Source organism: Delphinus delphis, chromosome 20 (genome assembly GCF_949987515.2).
Source record: "Delphinus delphis chromosome 20, mDelDel1.2, whole genome shotgun sequence".
In the NCBI taxonomy this organism is placed as follows: Eukaryota; Metazoa; Chordata; class Mammalia; order Artiodactyla; family Delphinidae; genus Delphinus; species Delphinus delphis.
This window is the reverse complement of record NC_082702.1, coordinates 17,177,318-17,195,350: the sequence shown is the minus strand read 5'-3', so window position 1 is coordinate 17,195,350 and position 18,033 is coordinate 17,177,318. Positions and strand designations below refer to the sequence as shown.

The 18,033-nt window shown below is 47.0% G+C and overlaps 1 protein-coding gene across 1 annotated transcript in view; it reads right to left on the bottom strand.

Moving 5' to 3' along the window:
• Positions 1–482: 482 nt before the first annotated feature.
• Positions 483–18,033, bottom strand: part of LOC132416522 (collagen alpha-1(I) chain-like) — a 29,939-nt gene continuing 12,388 nt past the window's right edge. Inside the window, exons 7-8 of the mRNA XM_069540162.1 lie at positions 1,583–7,637; positions 483–1,121 (exon numbers count right to left, since the gene is read on the bottom strand). The gene's annotated coding sequence lies outside the window, so the exon portion shown is untranslated. The remainder of the gene's footprint in view (positions 1,122–1,582; positions 7,638–18,033) is intronic.

The window sequence follows — 18,033 nt, the reverse complement described above, 5'->3', positions numbered from 1 at the left end:
CTCTTCTGGTTAGTGCGGTGCCAGCAGGGTCCAGCCTGCTCCCAGGCAGGACTTGGGCTTGAGGACACTTGCTTCCCCCATGACACTGACTGAGGGAAGCAAAGGGACAGAAACACATTGGGGCTGCACATCTGAGTGGGGAGACGACAGCAAACCACTTAGCACTTAAGAGGTTAATACAGTTCCTAAGTGTTCGGCAATCACTGCAATTTAGTGCCATTTCGATTATTACACAATAAACAGACCATGTTGTCTGGAAGCAAATTTTTATGAGTATAGCTGAAGGGGCTGCAACTCCTTTAGCTGCAGAAACTAGAAGGGAAAGAGCGTTTCCAAATGCTAACATCACGGATCAGAAACTCAGGTAGAAGGGAGAGGTTATTTTTAGGTCACTGCTCTGGCAACTCAACACCCTGACCTCTAAAATGAGCCTGTTGTTAAAAGGAAACAAAGTTCACCAAGGTGTTCTTTAAACAGAACCATTTTAATAACAATATTGTTGAGTTTCAGAGTGAAAGATTCAGGAATTTTCAGAAACATGTTATGTTCAGGAAAGAACATCTTGTTAACATGGGTTGGGAATATGTAAACCGTTTTGCCTGCCTTGAATATATATTACACACACACACACACACACACACACACACACACGGAGGCACGCATGCACACCAAAAACAGCCAATTCGTAGACACCAGCCACTGATGTATTTTTGTATTTTACAGGTACTCAGGTGCAATGATCACGAAGCAGGTCTAATTCCTAATATAACAAGAGATGCAAACATTTAATCTGGAAAAGGGGATTGTGGGGACATGCTGCAACCCTCAAAGCCTGTGCAAAGTTTTACTGCACACAGACCTTCAAGAGGCACTTTTCTCTCGCAAGGCACATAGAGGTTCAGATCTGGAGGGGAGGAGAGTCTTCCCCCAGATCCACCAATGGAGGAAGGAAATCACCCCAGATACACTTCAGGATTCAAGGTTAAAATGGGCACATATGCGCAGAGCCTTTGCGCATTTTAAGACTTGCAAAGGTTTCTCACATTCCCGTGGTGTCCGAAGCAACCAAGGAGGTTGTTCTTCTTACTCCCAGTTTACATATGAGATAACTGAGGCTCCACCTAAGAAGAAATAGCTTCGTTAGCCCACACGGACAGCTGCTATAATCCAGGAATTCCTCCCAGAATCCCAGAAGGAAATGTCTAGGCTCCCTCCTTTGGGGGAATTGGACAAGCTTGTAGCGAACCACTGATCCAAAGGGCCTGGGGCCTCTCACAAGGTCCCTGCTACTCAAGGAACTTAATGTGGGCAGTATGGGGGCAGGGCAAAGCTGCAAAAGGTCCATCCTGATCCCAGGGCGTGAGGAAGAAGCCTGCTGCTGAGAGAGATGGGATGGGGGCTATGGGAATGTAGCCTCGGCCTTGTGGCAGGGAGGGCACCTAGTGTCCAGGAGGCTGGGCTGGGTCCTCGGGCTGCCTTGGATCAGGTAGGTGGTGCAGAAAGGAGGTTTTAGCTGCTGATACCAGGGAAGAGTTTCTGCTCCCCCTCCAGCAGATCAGCATCCTAACTCCTAAAATCTTACCTTTAGAAAAGCAGAACTTCTCAAATACTGGAGTGCAAAAGAATCCTCTGGAGCACCTATTAAAAAGACACATTTCTGATTAAGTAGGTCTTGAGTGGGGCCCAAGGACCCAATGAAAAGGCTGCTCAGGTAAGTCGCATAACAGGTGGTCAGAGGAGCAAACTTTGGGTAACCCCACTTTGGGGTAACATTTCTTGGTGTGTGTAGCATCCTTCCTAGTGATAGAAGAAATGTTCACATATTGAGAAAAGGGGAAGTCATTCTGGCTTATACATGAATTAACTTGAACTGTATGCTAACTAAAGCAGACTGTTTGTGGCCTATCAAACACACGTTGTACGTCTGCTTTAATTATTAAGAAAAGGGTGCACTGACCAGAAGTAAAGAATGTCCATATTAAAAATAAAGATGAAATGCCTACCTTACTGGGGTGCCAGTGCATACTCCTTTGATAAGACTCCCTTCCCAGGTGCCAGGCCATAATGACTCGCTGTGGACGTGCGGATCTGTTTTTTATGGAAACCCTGAAGGAATGTATCCCAGACTTGTTTAATGTTCCTTGTTCTGCCAAGATATAACACTGTGCTGAAAACCGTGCTTCTCCAGAGCAGTTCCTCAGAGTTCTCCGAGAGGCTGTCTTCTAGACTATAGTCCTCAGTTTGGCTCACATAAAACTCTTTTCTATTCCTATCATAGATTGTTTATTGATTATTTTCTTCAACATTAGGTCTTTCAAAAAATGCCGATGCTCCTCGGAGGAGTAGCCTATTTCAGCTCCTGACATGAGTTTATGAGATACTCTCAACCATTCTCCAGTCTGTCCGTCCATGCATCCACCCATCCATCCATCCTTCTGCTCAACAGATCCTACCTGGACACCTGTTCTGTGTCAAGCCATGTTCTGGGTGCTGGAGTGATAAAAGAGATCTCAGCATGCAGATGAGGGAGCAAACCTTAATGGAGGCTAGTGACTCAGAAAGGGGACACCACGGTGGGAGACGCAGAGGTGGGTGAGCCCACCATGATTGTACACACTGCTGGCCCTGGGCTCAGGGTCCCACAGCAGGCCCTGCGTTGTCTGGACCACGACAAGAGATGGCTCACGGCAGTTTGGACCCCTATGGCACTAATCATCTCCTTGAGAGGTCTTTTCTTGCCATCTCAGAGAGGAAAATGCAATGCATCATCATTGCATGGTGAGAGAGGTGAGGACGCATGGGCAGCAAGGGAAAACAGGCATAGGAGGAGAATGACAATGGCAGCCACAAAGAGACTGTGCAGAACATTCTGCATCTGATTCCCCTTTAGAGACCAGAGCAAAGCCTATTAGGAGCCCAGAAGCCACCAGGCTTAGAGCCTTCTCGTCCCCATGCTCCAGCTCTATTTTGAATTCTCTTTGAAACATTGTAATTGGCCATTCAAAACAACCTTAGTAATTATAAAGCCATCACCTATGTGGTCCAGTCTCAGGGTAGTGTCTCAGACAAAGAAACACAATCTGTCAACGTAAACATAATAAATTTCAAAATAAGCCAAGTTCAATCCTGACATTCCTCCAACAGTCTAAGGGAGATACACAGATCACAGCACTGCTTCTGAACCTGTCTCTTCTCTCCTGCTTTCTCCCTGACGTACTGCAGTGGCCCCATCCTTTTCAACACTCCTCAGCACTATCCCCCAGGCCTCTCCCTCTCCACCCTGACCTTCTCTCCTCCTCTCTTTCTTTCTGATCCTGCTGTCAAAACCCCAGAGGGACTGGCCTGGCTGGCCAGAGAGGGAAGGTGCTGGATGATCGTGGGCCCCTTGCACCTCTTATCAGAAAAGTGGAGACAATACCATGACCTCATGGATTTGTGGTAAGAATTCAATGACATAATATAAACAAAGCTTTAAATAAAGGAATTGGTAGACAACAGGTGAATAACTTTCCCATGTGAAAACTTAAATGTAGGGAGAAGACCATAATAGATTTTATTTCAGAAGAATTTATTATTTCACATAAAATGATTCTATATATTATAAATTATAAATTTGGGGGGGATGTGCTCATAGTTTATGGCAAGGAGAATTGGAGAGTAAAGTTACTATTATGCAACATTTCCCCCCCAATAATTCCCATACTGATGGTCTAATGAAAACGGGCTGCCAAAATTCTGCATTTTTATCATGTGTGTCTGTGTTAGCATTTATGGTATATTCTGAATTAACAAACATCAAACACTAAAACATTACATATGCATAAAAATGGGGAAAGGAATTTGCATCTTTTGTAAATCTCAGTGGAACGCAGTCAAACCTCTAGCCCCACCAGATACTCCCAGCTGAAACCACATGCTAATTTTGGAATAGAGGAGCATTAATGACTACAAAACAATAAGAAGGCTATTTGGGCATGTGCTAAAAAAAAAAAAAAAAAAATCTTTAAATCAGGCTGTCCTTATCGTTGGATGCCTACTAATGAATATCATTCTCAGTAAAGAACCTTCTGGTTCACTCATGTTCTTTCTGTTTGTTAAAATGGCATTCAAGTCATTTTATATAACACAAAGTTAATGCAAACCCAAAACAAAATAAAAAAGAATGTCAAAAGAACAAACTTTTAAACTCTGCACTTTTTATTATTAGATGCTATTCCTAACTTGTTAAAATTGATCAAATAGAAAGCTGTGAAAAGAGAAAAAATTAAGCCAACTAGAAAAGTGTGACTTGGATTTAATATTTTATAATTGCCAAGGGACATACTGAGATCAATGAATTTTTGCCTGAGATGAACGTCAGAAAGAGATGTACTTCAGTCTTTTAGGGAACATTGGTCTATTTAATTCTTGTGTCTGATGCATGTGAAATAGGCCTGCCTTGGCCTTCTTTCTTTGCCAGGGGCACCGCCGGCAGCAAACATTACCGCTTTTAATAGGCCGCTGTCTGAGGAGTGGCAAGGGATCCGATAACCCATCGACTCTAATGGATCTGCCTGTTTATTCACTTACACCTTTTTTCTTCCCAGCTAATTTCAGTTTTGCATGCTGAGTTGTTTCACTTTGAATTAAATGAAAAGAAACAAAGGGAAAAGCCCATGCAGCTAATAAAGCATGATTATGTTCACGGCCCCTCTCGACAGGCTTCTCCACATACCAGGTGCACCATCGGAGAACAGATTCGCTGTGGCATTTTCTCCACTTGTTGATGAAATCAATATTTTATACATGCTCAAATTTAGAGGAAAAATGAGATTATTCAAATCACTTGACGTATAACGCACTGTTGTTTGTAGTAGATCCGAATGCCCAGCCTCAGGCCCCAGACGTCCTCAGATTTCAGACACCGGTCAGTGACTTTTCCTGCCTGGGGACTCACCCCAGAGCTCTCTCCACGGTCATACAAACAGGACAAATGCCCAAATGCTTCGCTTTGTCTAATGTAAAACCAGAGAGACACAAGGAGACTAGGTCTAAGTGCCCTTCAACAGAAATAACAGGAGTCAGTGGTTTAAAAACATCCTCCCTCCCAAACTCCCTCCTTAGGCCTAGAAAGCTTTAAGTCTTCAGAAACGTTTTAGGCTGATACCTGCCAAGGGATTGGAGAGGGACAAGGATGTCCAATAGGAGAAGGAAAATTCCGGCTTCTCTGATTTTTCTGAACAAGAGCCATTTTCTATTGTGGGATTTTTGTCACAGAGATCCCGCCTACAGAGAGGGTGGGCAGTGCCACCCCTGCCCCATGGGAGGTCCCACTGATTGCTCGTGATCCCAGCCGGTTCCGAGGGCAGCCACCTCCCCACCACTGGGAAAGTCGGCCTAGATTGGAGGGTGGTGGCCTGAACTCCAGAAAAGGCATCCTCCCCTTGGGGGGAGGGATAACATTCCCCAAAGACCAGAAGGTTCACCTCTGACAGGTCACTATGCCCTGGCACCAGACTGTGCGGCTGAGTTGTCTCCTGGCCAAAAATTAATAGTATTGTTTCCCGGTCAGAAGCTAAGATAATTTACACAATAATCCGGAAAATTTTAGAGAATTTAGACTAGCCGGGAGGAATAGAACGTGATGTGTCATGGACCTCCAACAGAATGTCAACAGCTCTCTGAATGAAATCCCTTTTAGACGAAGCAACAGCCTAATACCTACTTCTGCCCTCACGTAATTAAAATAGGGTAATTTTTTAGCCCGTTTCTCTCAGCTATAATCTGTCACTCGAAGAAGCAAGCCCCTTAGCATCCCAGCTGTACCCAGTTTCACACAACGGCTCCTCTCCTCCCCACCAAGGCTCAGCGCAGCCGGAAGTCAGGCAGCTCGCAGACTCCTCAGCCCTGCCTTTCTTGGACTCACATTCCTGAGCGGTGCTTTCTTCTCTCCCTCTGAGCTCCACATCACCCGAATAGTCTTTCCTTCATTCAGCAGCATTTCTTCAGGAAATATGCATCGACTTCTACCCTATGCAAAGTACTAGACTGTCTGCTCGGTCGTTGGCCTGGAACTAAGATTTCCATTTGCTGAAGAAATGTAGTGTGTAGGGTCCCCAACTTACCTCCCTGAAGTGTCATTCAATCCTGCTGTTCGACCCAGAGTCTAACAGGCTCTCTCTCTTATCAACACACAGGTTACAATGAAATAACAGACAGGTCCACAATCCACGCCTGCAGGGTTACTGCGAGCACATCCTCAACACGCAAGAAACTCTGCGGTCACTGAATAATTATATTTCCCTTCAATCTGTGTGTGTGGACCTGGATCCTCACTCTCAGACGCAGTGTGCAGAGCAGACGGGAACAACAGACTCAAGTTGGAAGTGATTTACTTCATTAGCTGGGATTACAAGTTTAACTTACAAACCAGAGGTCAAAATTTCTCATTAACAAGGGGGCCGTGAATCGCTGCAGGCTTTGGTTCAAGAGGAGACCACTCTTACTACTAACTACACATTTCAGTCTGTCTTTGATGTTCTCCTCCCTCCCTCCTCCCTTTTATTTTTGGCAGAGGAGCTGATTTTAATTGTGGCGCTACAACAAGGCTCTCTCCGTCCAGGGGAGCAGCCTCCTGACTGCTGCCGCGAGTGAGCCAGGCTGCAAGATTGGGTGCAGCCAATCGCTCAGGGCACATTTTAATGGCTCCCTTTTCCTACAAGGCTTGGATTGTTTTCCACGTGATTCTGGTTAATGTCACCGCAGGAAAGGGCATCGCTTTTCCTTGTGAGCTTCTGCTCCGTCTGCCTCAGAGAGGTGAAATATATGAAAACAGAGAAGGAGGCGTCATTCTAACTTTCCTAATGCAAAGGCCAGACCCAGCACATTCTCCAGCACTCGGAAAAGAGAAGGAAGTTTGACAGAGACCGTTACACTAGAAAAAAGTGCTCTTTTTGATAAATCAGCTTTGGTTGTTTACAAAGTACTCAGACCGTCTTCACGTGCCTCTTCTCTTCAAAACCACTGCCAAGGGTTAAAAGAAGCAACTCAAATGACAGACAACCTTTGCAGAGGACACTAGGAATATCAAAATTCAACAGCACAGAATCCTTCTCCAAATAGGAACACTGGGAAAAATATAGCAGAGCTTGTGGTGGGCAGCAGAAATAACAGAACGCTTAACATACACTTCCTATTTCCAAAGACCGAGCGCTACATGCAGGCCACGGTAGCACAATGACCATGTTAACTGAAACAGGGCTCCGAATGGAGTCACTGATGGAAATGATTACAATATCTAATTATTTAGAAGTACAGCCATTTTCGAAAATAACTAAATTGTTATTCTGAGCTAGTCTGGTAAGAAGGTCACATTCAAACCACATAAGCTCTAAATACTCCTCCGTTTCTGTTAACATGCAGGGATGTTACCATTCAAGTCTGTTCTCCCTGAGAAATGTTTTCTTAGTCGCCTCCGTGTGAAGAGCCCGTGGGTACTGCAGAGACAGTGGATGAGTGGCCAGGGCCCAGCGGAGAGGCGGCTGTGCTGCTCCGGATTCAGGGGGCACAGTCAGATGCCTGAACCCAGGTTGGCCCACCTGGCTGCACCCGACTCCATCCACGTCCCCAGCAAGGCAGTCTGCTGTGGAAGCCACGTGCTACGGGGAAGAAAACTCACTGTGTAAAAGAAGCAAGATAAGTGGGGTTCAGCGGGGGTTCTGCGGAGGACCACCGGTCCCCATTTTGTGCCCCTTGGGGGCTCCTCCTCCTTGGAGGGATGACTGCTTTCTTTGCTAATGTTCAGGTCAAGTCCCTTTATGGCTCCAGTTCCCTTTAACAAAAAATACAGGTTAGAAGTCAAGGAATCTGTTTTACCTGGAGGTGAGAGCAGTTCTCAGCCGGGGACGGTCAGCGGCTCAGACCTGGGAAGCAACGGTGGCTCCAGGTCATAGGGGCCCGAGGCAGCCCGGCCATCTGGGCTAGCGGCCACTTCCTGCCACCGGGCAGCACCTCCGGCCAAGCCAGGCGGTCACCTTGACCTGACTGCTGGGGCATCTCACCCACTCTGGTCGGGGGAGCGGGGGAGAGGCCCTCAGCAGCCTTTCAGACTCAACAGGGGGCTATCTTAACAACGAGACATCTTAGAAAGGTCATTATTGCTAGTCTAATTTCAAACAGGCACCACAATGAAGGGCTGTCTTTGTGTGGGATTAATTTCAAAACCTCAGGATTTGATGTCAGTGGGAAAGAACCAGCGTGGGACTCAGACGGCTGCCTTCCCCTGCTTCTGGCCAGCGCCGGCGGCTTGTTTCTTAGGAGATGAAAACTCTGACAAGCCCTTCAGTCAAGCTGAAAGCAGGCAGCGGCCCAGCAACACCCAAGGGCCCCCAGGGCATCCTGTGACCCCTCCGAAAAGTCACATTCACTTTGCTCTTGAGAAAGGAAAAATAAAGCTGGAGGCATTTTATTTTAAACCATGTGAAATAAGGAAATGCGAAGATGCGAAAATGAAGCGGAAAAAAAAAAGTTCGAATTCATTTCCGTCCTTTGCAGTGGCTTAGAAGCCAAACTGGTTCATTTTGAAAGAGTGTAAAAATCTGATCCGTTCACCAGTAGGCAGAGACTACAAAATGCTTAAGGTAAAATATGTAAATATGTAAAATTATCTGTTGAAAACCATCTCCTTTTGTGCTTGAAAGAATTTTTAAAAGCATCTTTATTTCTATTCTGCATTAATATACTGTTGAACAGAAAAGTTACTTTCTGGCAAAAACAACAAAACCAAGGTGCTGAAAATAAAGTGATTTTTTAAATGAAGTTCACAGATAAAGGGAAGGACAAAACAGAGTCTACCTTCCTGCTCCCCTGGATGGCATTTTTAGTAATAATTTAAAGAAGATCATTAATATAACAAATTATAGAATCCGGTTTTTTCAAAAGCAGTGTTTGCCTGAACACTTAAAATCTGCCTGCCTGCCTCCACTGCCATTTCTTTCGGAAGTGAGGTCCTTCTGCCCCTAGATTTCCTCCAGCTCCCCTGACCTGGTCTCCCGACATCCACCTTGATAGAACTGCAGCCCCCTCAGCAGCGAGTTTATTTTCTATTTTTTTAAATAAATTATCTTATTATTTTTGGCTGCATTGGGTCTTCGTTGCTGTGTGCGGGCTTTCTCTAGTTGCAGCGAGCAGGGGCTATTCTTCTTTGCGGTGCACGGGCTTCTCATTACAGTGGCTTCTCTTGTTGTGGAGCACGGGCTCTAGGAGGGCGGGCTTCAGGAGTTGTGGCTCATGGGCTCTAGAGAGCAGGCTCAGTAGTTGTGGCGCACGGGCTTTAGTTGCTCCGTGGCATGTGGGATCTTCCTGGACCAGGGCTCGAACCTGTGTCCCCTGCATTGGCAGGCGGATTCCTTACCACTGTGCCACCAGGGAAGCCCAGCAGCGTGTTTAGATACGCACCACAAATAATTGCCACAAACAGCTTACCTTACTTCTAAATATTCTCAAATTAGTTTTTTAAAAAAATATATAGAAGAATGGCAGAATGCCTATGATTATATTATTATTCATTTAGTTTGACTTAAATATTGTATTGCAACAAAAATCATTTGTCACATGACTTCCAACTTGCAGAAGAAGGTTTTTGGGGTTTTTTTTCCCCCAATCCCCTTTCTTTTGGGAAGGGGTCAACCAACTAATGGATTGTCTCATCAAACCAACATCTTCTACACTGTAGCTGTTTCCTGTCTCTTCCTGGGTGAAAACATCCTCTCTCGCTGGGCATCCAGCCCCATCAGCCAGGGATGGGGGGATGTGCCTAGGATTGAGATGGGTGGTGTCTGAGAGCTAATCAGCTGAGCTTTCAAGCCAGGTGCACAGAATGCTCAGATCCTAGAAGGGCAGACAAGATGTACCCTTGAGCCTGTATTTACTGAAGTAGCATTGTTGGGGGAAAGCGAAAGCACTTAAAACTGAAAAATTGTTCTTGGTTTTGCAAACCCCTGACTATTTTCTGAAAAATAGACAACAGACAGTAGAAGACTTTCTAAAGTTTTCAAATCTGCTTTTTCTACTATAAACTCTCATGTTCCTATCACTTGTTTCTATGTTTTGTTTTAAGTCTCTCATTTCCTCAGTGAAGGTCACCAAAAAATAAAAATTAAAAAAAAATCATACACACACTCAAAGATAGTTGTCCAGAAAGGTTTCCTAGCTCCTCCCCATGCTGATGAAAGGCAAGTCACAGAACCCATTTCCCAGTTCCCTTCCCCTAGACCAGGGCAGACCTAGCCGTGCCCAAGACACCCAGCAAGAAGGATGTTAGGACCCTGACAGCTGCTGAAGGGGTCAGTAAGATGAGGCTGGAGGCCAGGGTGTAAAGTGGTGATATTTTGTTCATCATAATTTTTTTTTGCATTAATTCTTTTTTTAAAAAATTTATTTATTTTTGGCTGCGTTGGGTCTTCATTACTGTGCGCAGGCTTTCTCTAGTTGCAGCGAACAGGGGCTACTCTTTGTTGCAGTGCATGGTCTTTTCACTGGGGTGGCTTCTCTTGTTGCCAAGCACGGGCTCTAGGCACACGGGCTTCAGTAGTTGTGGCTTGCAGGCTCTAAGAGCGCAGGCTCAATAGTTGTGGCGCACGGGCTTAGTTGCTCTGTGGCATGTGGGATCCTCCTGGACCAGGGCTCGAACCCGTGTCCCCTGCATTGGCAGGTGGATTCTCAACCACTGCGCCACCAGGGAAGTCCCTGCATTAATTCTTATTAAACATATATTGCAGTAAAATGTTATTTATCTTGACTACTGAGTTTTTTGGCACCTCCTTAAATTTTGCCCCCAGGCAATTGCCTCACTCACCTCTCCCTGGTCCTGGCCTTGCTGTGGGGAATGATGGGTGCCTCCCTAGCTGAATGGGGTCCCACCTGGACCAGCCAACATGGCAGAGGAGCTGACATTTCTCCCAACAAGCCTCCCTTGGACAGCTGGAAGCAATTTCTTTGCTGACCCTTCTGAATCCAGGCTCACTAGAGCTTTTTGAAACAGTGAAACTCCAACTTTACAAAACCCAGGATGGGAAAGACTTACTGAGTTGAAACACAGTTTTCCTGTTCATCACACTAGAATAAACTATTCTAAGTATGTCCCCACATTCATAGTACGTAAACATAGTGCGCTGTTCTGATAAAAGTCTTGAAGAGACAGGAGGAGATGTATCGTTAGCATCGTTATTTTCAACTACCACTATCACATACTGGGGGCCATTATGGAGCTGAGGGCTCGACACATTTTATTTTGCTTAGTTCCCAGAAACCCTGATGGCAAATCTGAGGTTGCACAAAGTTATACACGCTGGCCGTGGGGCTGAGCTGGCATATGAAGTCAGATCGGACTCCAAAGCCCACGTACTGTGGAGCCTTGGAGGTGAGTTTGGTTTTACTCTTCCTTTTGCATTTCTCTGGCCTAGCTCTGTGCAGGGATGCTGAGCCCAGGGCTGAAGGTTGGCCAGGTGGCTGCAACTGAGGCTCCCACACCACCCCCTCGTAAGCCTGAGGACCCCTGAGCATGACCCGGGAGAAGCAGGTTCCCCATCCACACAGCCATGGGCAGAAGCAGGTCTCCAGTCCTGCTGGGCAGCCCTGGACAGCAAAGGTGTGCCCAGGACCAGAGTCCACTTCCTTTGGATGATGGGGGGGTCAGTAGCAGGAGCACTGATTTTCAATTCTGGGTCCTTATGCAAAAATAATCAAAACTTCCTATCTGAGCAGCAGAAGAAACAGATCTCCAGCTTAAAAGGAGGATAGGAGGGGTGTGAGGAAGAACCTTAGTTGTCACAGCTGGAAACTTAAGCATCCGGAAACACATCTCTGTGGGTCATGCTCCCAGCCCGGCCAAGGACAAAGCAATGAGCAGCCCAGCTCTTCTCCTTCCCTCCCCAGTGGCCCCTTCTGTGTGTCCAGGCTCCTTGACTTTCTCACTCTCCTCTTCTCTTTCCACCCCTCTGCAAGCCCCAGAGGGCTTTTGCTCATATACACGCTCTCCCATTCCTTCTTAGCCATTCTCTCAGCTTTTCACGTATTCTGCCAACCACCCCCCTAGATGCACTATCTGTTTCCCCTAGCCAAACTCTTTTAAAAATTAACCTCTAGGGACTTCCCTGGTGGCACAGTGGTTAAGAATCCGCCTGCCTGCCAATGCAGGGGACAGGGGTTCGAGCCCTGGTCCGGGAAGATCCCACATGCCGCGGAGCAACTAAGCCCGTGCGCCACAACTACTGAGCCTGCGCTCTAGAGCCCGCAAGCCACAACTACTGAAGCCTGCGCGCCCAGAGCCCGTGCTCCACAACAAGAGAAGCCGCCGCAGTGAGATGCCTGCGCACCACAACGAAGAATAGCCCCCACTCGCCGCAACTAAAGAAAGCCTGCATGCCGCCAAAAATAAATAAATAAATATATTTTAAAAAAATTAAAAATTAACCTCTATTCTACATGAGGTTCATTAACTCTTTTGCCTCCCCCAAACCTATAGCATTGCAGAGAAAGCTGAAGCCGCCCCACCCCCGCTGAACTCCTATCATCCACGGCTACCCTCAGCCTCTAAAAGGTAGCCACTGAGTCTGTATATATTCTTTCTTTTATTCTATGCTTTTGCAACATACATGGGACTCCATTAAAACCAAGCAGTATTAGTTGTTATTGTTGAGGGTTTTTTTTTTTAACATAAACCACACATGTATTTGTTCTGCAGAATTTTTTCACTCAATAATACATCTTAGAGATCTATTTGCATACATATAGGCCCAACTCAATTTTTTTAAATTGCTATATAAAACTCTACGCTGTGAAGATGCCTTAATCTATTTAGACATTTCAATATTGATGGGCATTTAGGTTTCTGCTGTTACAAAGCCTGGTGTGATGATTCTCTCCCTGTGCACATAACATGTTTCTTGAGAGTAGGTAAAGCAGAAGGGAAATTGCTGGGTTTCAGGGTGTGTACATTTCTAGTTGTAAAGGAAACCGCTAGGTCCTCCAAAGAAGTTGCAGCAATAGGTAGCATCTGAGAGCAGTATCCTGACATACTCACTAGTACCTCCTATTATCAGACTGGTAAATTTTTGCCCATTTGATGAGTGACAAATGCTACCTCATTTTTAAAATTTAACTTTTATTTTATATTATAGTTGATTTACAATGCTGCATTAGTTTTAGGTATACAGCAAAGTGATTCAGTTATATATATATCTCCATTCTTTTTCAGATTCTTTTCCCATATAGGTTATTACAGAATATTGAGTAATGTTCCCTGTGCTATACAGTAGGTCCCTGTTGATTATCTATTTTATATATAGTAGTGTGTGTATGTTAATCCCAAATTCCTCTCCCCACCTTTCTCCTTTGGTAATCCTAAGTTTGTATTTGAAGTTTGTAGTCTGTTTCTGTTTTGTAAATAAGTTCATTTGTATCATTTTTTTAGATTCCACATATAAGTGATATCATATGTTATCTGTCTTTCTCTGTCTGACTTCATTTAGTATAATTCCATCCATGTTGCTGCAAATGGCATTATTTCATTTTTTTTTCTGACTAATATTCCATTATACATAAAAACGCTACCTCATTTAACTTGCATTTTCCTTAAGATCTGGCAGGATTGAGCATCTTTTTTTTTTTTTTTGGTAATCAATTTCCAAGCCATTTTCCAGGCCTCTTCTGTGAATTGCCTATTCATATTCTTTGCCCACTTAAAAAAAATAAGTTTATCTTTTTACCCTATCACTTGCTTTCCTGCTTGAGCACACAGCAGGTGCTTGGGACACATGGGATCTCAAGCCACCCATCCACTCTGTATGGGGACACAGCACCTTTGGGCCACACTGTGGCTCTGACATATTCCTTTAAAAGAGATCACATAGCACCTCTTCTTGGAAGCTTTCTCAGTATTCCCATGGCATTTGGGGATCACTGATCCTGAGGCTGGCAGTGACATGTGCTAGCACTGACCAGGAGCCCCTTTTAAAGTCAGGGGACCCTGTCACACACAGCACCTCGGGCCCCACAGCCAGCTGGGGCTTCCATCTGGAGCTGTCAGCCTCCAGTGGGCTAGTCCCAGGCCTGGCCTCAGCCCAGAGCTTGGGGCTCTATGGGCCCCACCCGCAGGAGCCTTCCACAGCCGAGGGCCTACTGTGTGCAAGCCATAGGCAAGGTGGCCCGTGACCATCACTTTGTTTAATCCCACTACATTGACAGATGCCACCTCCCAGTTCCACAGCTTGCTCCAAACCTCCCAGTGTGGCCCCGGGAAGACTGGGATTTGAACTTGGATAGGCATCCCTGCTTTGCTGATGGCCCTGCTGCACTCCTGGGCTGGCTGCTCCTGGAAGCTGAAGACTGCAGGTCAGTAAAACCAGGGCCCAGCCACAGCATCCAGCACCCCCCAACACCCACACCCACTCCACAGCGCACGCACCCTGGTCCATCGCCTGAGCTGCTGCAGGCAGAGCGCTGGACAGCCCGAATTCTCATTGAGGGGAACGCCCGCCTTCCCCCTCCCCATGGCCCCACTTTAGAGGATGCTGAGTAACAGGTACACAAGGGGAGAGTCATCCCTGAGCTCAGAAAGCCTCAGGTGGAGGACCAGATTCAGCCAGAGGTCCACCCACCCTGGGTGTCCCTGCCCCATGAGCCAAAGGGAGAGAGAGAGAAAGAAAGTGGGGCAGGGGTTCCTGAAGGTCAACAGACCAAAGTTTGGTCAACTTCTAATACATCTTCCACTTAATATTTAATACTGAAAAACCCTAATGGTGACCTGATTGTCTCCTGTGAATTCCAGCCCTCTCAGAGAGCCTATCTCTCAAGGTGACAAGCTGGTGGTACCTGAATTCATTACTGCCTGATTAATTATGCCGCCTTTGTACAAGGGAAATGGGGACTTCAATCAGCCACAGCCGCCACCCCCGGCCACCACCTCATCAGGCCGGCCGCTGTTTGAGAGCCTGGCCCAGCGCCTGACATGGGGGCGACCGGGAAGCTGTGAGTGGTGGCTGGTTACATGTGGCTGCCGGCGGTCAGAGGGCTTGGGATGTGGGGCCCTTTCTGCAAAAAAGGGCATTTGGGCAGTCGAGGGAAGGAGGGGTGAGTTGGTTCTACCAGCTGCTGAGTGGAGATTTCTGCTCTGTCCCAGGAGGGGCCTAACCGGGAGGCCCTCCTCTGGATTCTCTGAAACTGGCTGTCATCCCTTCAGGAAGGGGCACTAGGTCTCAGAAGGTGCTATTTAGAGCAAATGTATCCCTTGGGATACAAGGTCACTTTAGTGAAGGCAAAGGTTTACTTGCCAACTACCCAGAGCCGTGTTCGGGCACGGCCCTGGTGGGCATCAAAGCACAGTCTCACCATCTGGGGTGGGGCTCAGGGCAGCTCCAGGTACCTATGCAGGGTGAGAACGTCACCTACTGACTTCACTGGTTTGTTAACCTGCCAGGGCACTCCCGCTGTGGCCCTTCTGCATTTGTCGAGGTCTACCAAGTTGTGCAATGCAGTCATATTTGAAGAGTTGCAGAGTGATATACTTTTTCAAAGAAGAAGAGACTAGATATCTTTGCAAATGTCAGTTCCCCACCCCTATCCTGAGCCTGCCCTGTGTGGAGCAACAGAAGAGGTACACACCAGCCTAGTGCCCTGTGAACCTTGGCCTCAGCAGGTCTGGTTTAAAATAGTACCCTGTCATGGATGTGCTGTGTGACCGTGGCCAAGGTACCTAACCTCTCTGAGTCTCGGTTTTCAGACAGCACTGAAAGGTGGTTGTGAGAGCTAAATAAGAGAGTACACGTGAAGTTCCGGTTTTGCCCCAGAATACCTCCTGACATGGGCCAGCTTAATCCAGCTGTTTTGGTGCCACTTTGTCAAAGCTGAGCAGTCAAAAGGGGAAATGCTGGTTTTCGTTACTAAGCTGTGTGGGAATCCATCTTCTCACTGCGAAGCTTCAGGGACTGGGAGAGCGTGCATTACGGGGCAATTCTACAAAACCTTGCTTCTAGGCCACAACAGAGCAATCCACACCCCCCAGCTTTGCTGAACTGCCCCACCCTAGCTGCCCTCCCTGGAGGCGTCACTGGCCTCCTCACAAGCCACCTGGCAGGTGTGGTCACAGAGGAACCCCTACAGGGCGGGGAGGGAGGAAGCAGGTCTCAGGAAGACCCAAGACAGTTGCTCACGTCCTAGGGAGAAGGGTGTGTGCCCAGAGGTGTAGCCAGCAAAGCCATGAAGAGTCGGCAGTGGTTCAGGGGCACCAGGCAATGGGGACAGGGGTGTCACCAATCAGAAGCTAGGATTAGAGTTTAGTCAAGGGAAAAGTCTAGGTCCAGGTTGGTCAGAAGCTGCCACACGTCAAACAGCAGGAGTCCTCAGCCTGTCAGGAGCACTGAGGCTTAGACTCCCCCACTCGGACTCGTGGTGCAGGCCCAGCACCTGAGGCAGCGCTGGGCTGGGTGTCTGAGTCTCCACTTGGAACCCTAGAGCACACAGGGTGAGGTCCTACCAGAAACTAGGGGGCTGGGTCCCCAAAAGAAAGATCTAGTAGCTGGGTTCTCCTGAGGACCAGAGGGAGTGGGGCTGGGGCAGGGAGACTGAGTCCATCCAAGGGAAAATGGGGCAACAGCCTCTAGAGCATCTTCGTTTTCAGCAGATAAACTTACAAGGTTCAAACTTTGGAGGTTTAAAAACAAGCTAATTGGGAAACCTGTGAAAGATATAAAGGTTGCTTAATGATTTGACCTTCAGATGGGAACAGCAGCCACCTTCCTTAGGTTGCCAGGTGCCTAGACACATGCTCAACACCACCTGAGACATCTGTTACCCGCCTCCTCCAAACTCACTTGGAGAAACTGCATGTAGCGTGCTTGGGGTCATTTTTCTCAGTAAGGGAGACTGGCCCCTCCTGAGCCCTGGCTGTGAAGCTGCCAAAGGGCCTCTGAAAAGACAAAGGGGAAAGAACAAGACAGCAGGGCAGGGGCTCTTACTTTCTACCCCTTTGGAATCACAACATGCCCATTACACTGGTAAGGGATGAAGAGATTTGCCCAAAGGCACAAAACCAATGGCTATGGACTTTCAGTGTCCCCCAAAATTTACATGTTGAAGCTCTAACCTCTAATGTGATGGTATTTGGAGATGGAGCCTTTGGGAGGTAATTAGGTTAGATGAGACCATGAGGGTGGGGCCCTCATGATGGGATTAGTGGTCTTATTAAGATACCAGAGAGCTCACTCTTTCTGCCATGTGGGGACACAGTGAGAAGGCAGTCTACTGCAAACCAGGAAGAGAGCTTTCACCAGAGCCTGACCATACTGGCATCTTGATCTCGGACTTCCATCCTCCAGAACTTTGAGAAAATAAATTTCTGTTGTTTAAGTCATCCAGTCTATGGTATGTTATTAAGGCAGCCTGAGCAGACTAAGACACCTGTGAATAGTCTTTTCTTTGCTTTTCTCCTGTCTGCTTCTGAAGCTACACTATTGGCCCAAAGGACTAGGTGAACACCTTGCACCAGAGCCATCTATGCAAATGCCAGTTCTTAATGAGTACAGAACCTTCTGGAAACTGTCACGAAAATGCTAGGACCCTGATGACGAGAGGATCACCCACAAAGACAAAGGCCTTCACCCACCTTCAAATGCTCTATCTTATTACCTGTCAGTAGATGACAGGCTGATGCAAAGTCCCAAAGATAGGGAGGCCAAGGGGTGAGCAGTGGGTGGAGGAGGCACCAGCATCCAACCCCACGTGGGACATCTGGGCATTTCAACCTGAGAGCATAGCAGACACAGAGGCTGAAATGTGTTCCCCCGGCCTCCTCACGTTGCTTCACAAACGCCACCCCCAAGCCCAGGGGCTCCGCGAGTGAAGAAGGTCTCTAGGACACCTATTACTCAGCTGCCTGGTACAGGAAGAACACTGGACCAGGAGTCAAAAGACTTGGTGTCTATAGATCAGCTTCTCAATTTGTAAGCTGGGGCCTTAGAGCAAGTTACTTAACCTCTCTGTGCCTGAATTTCCAATCTG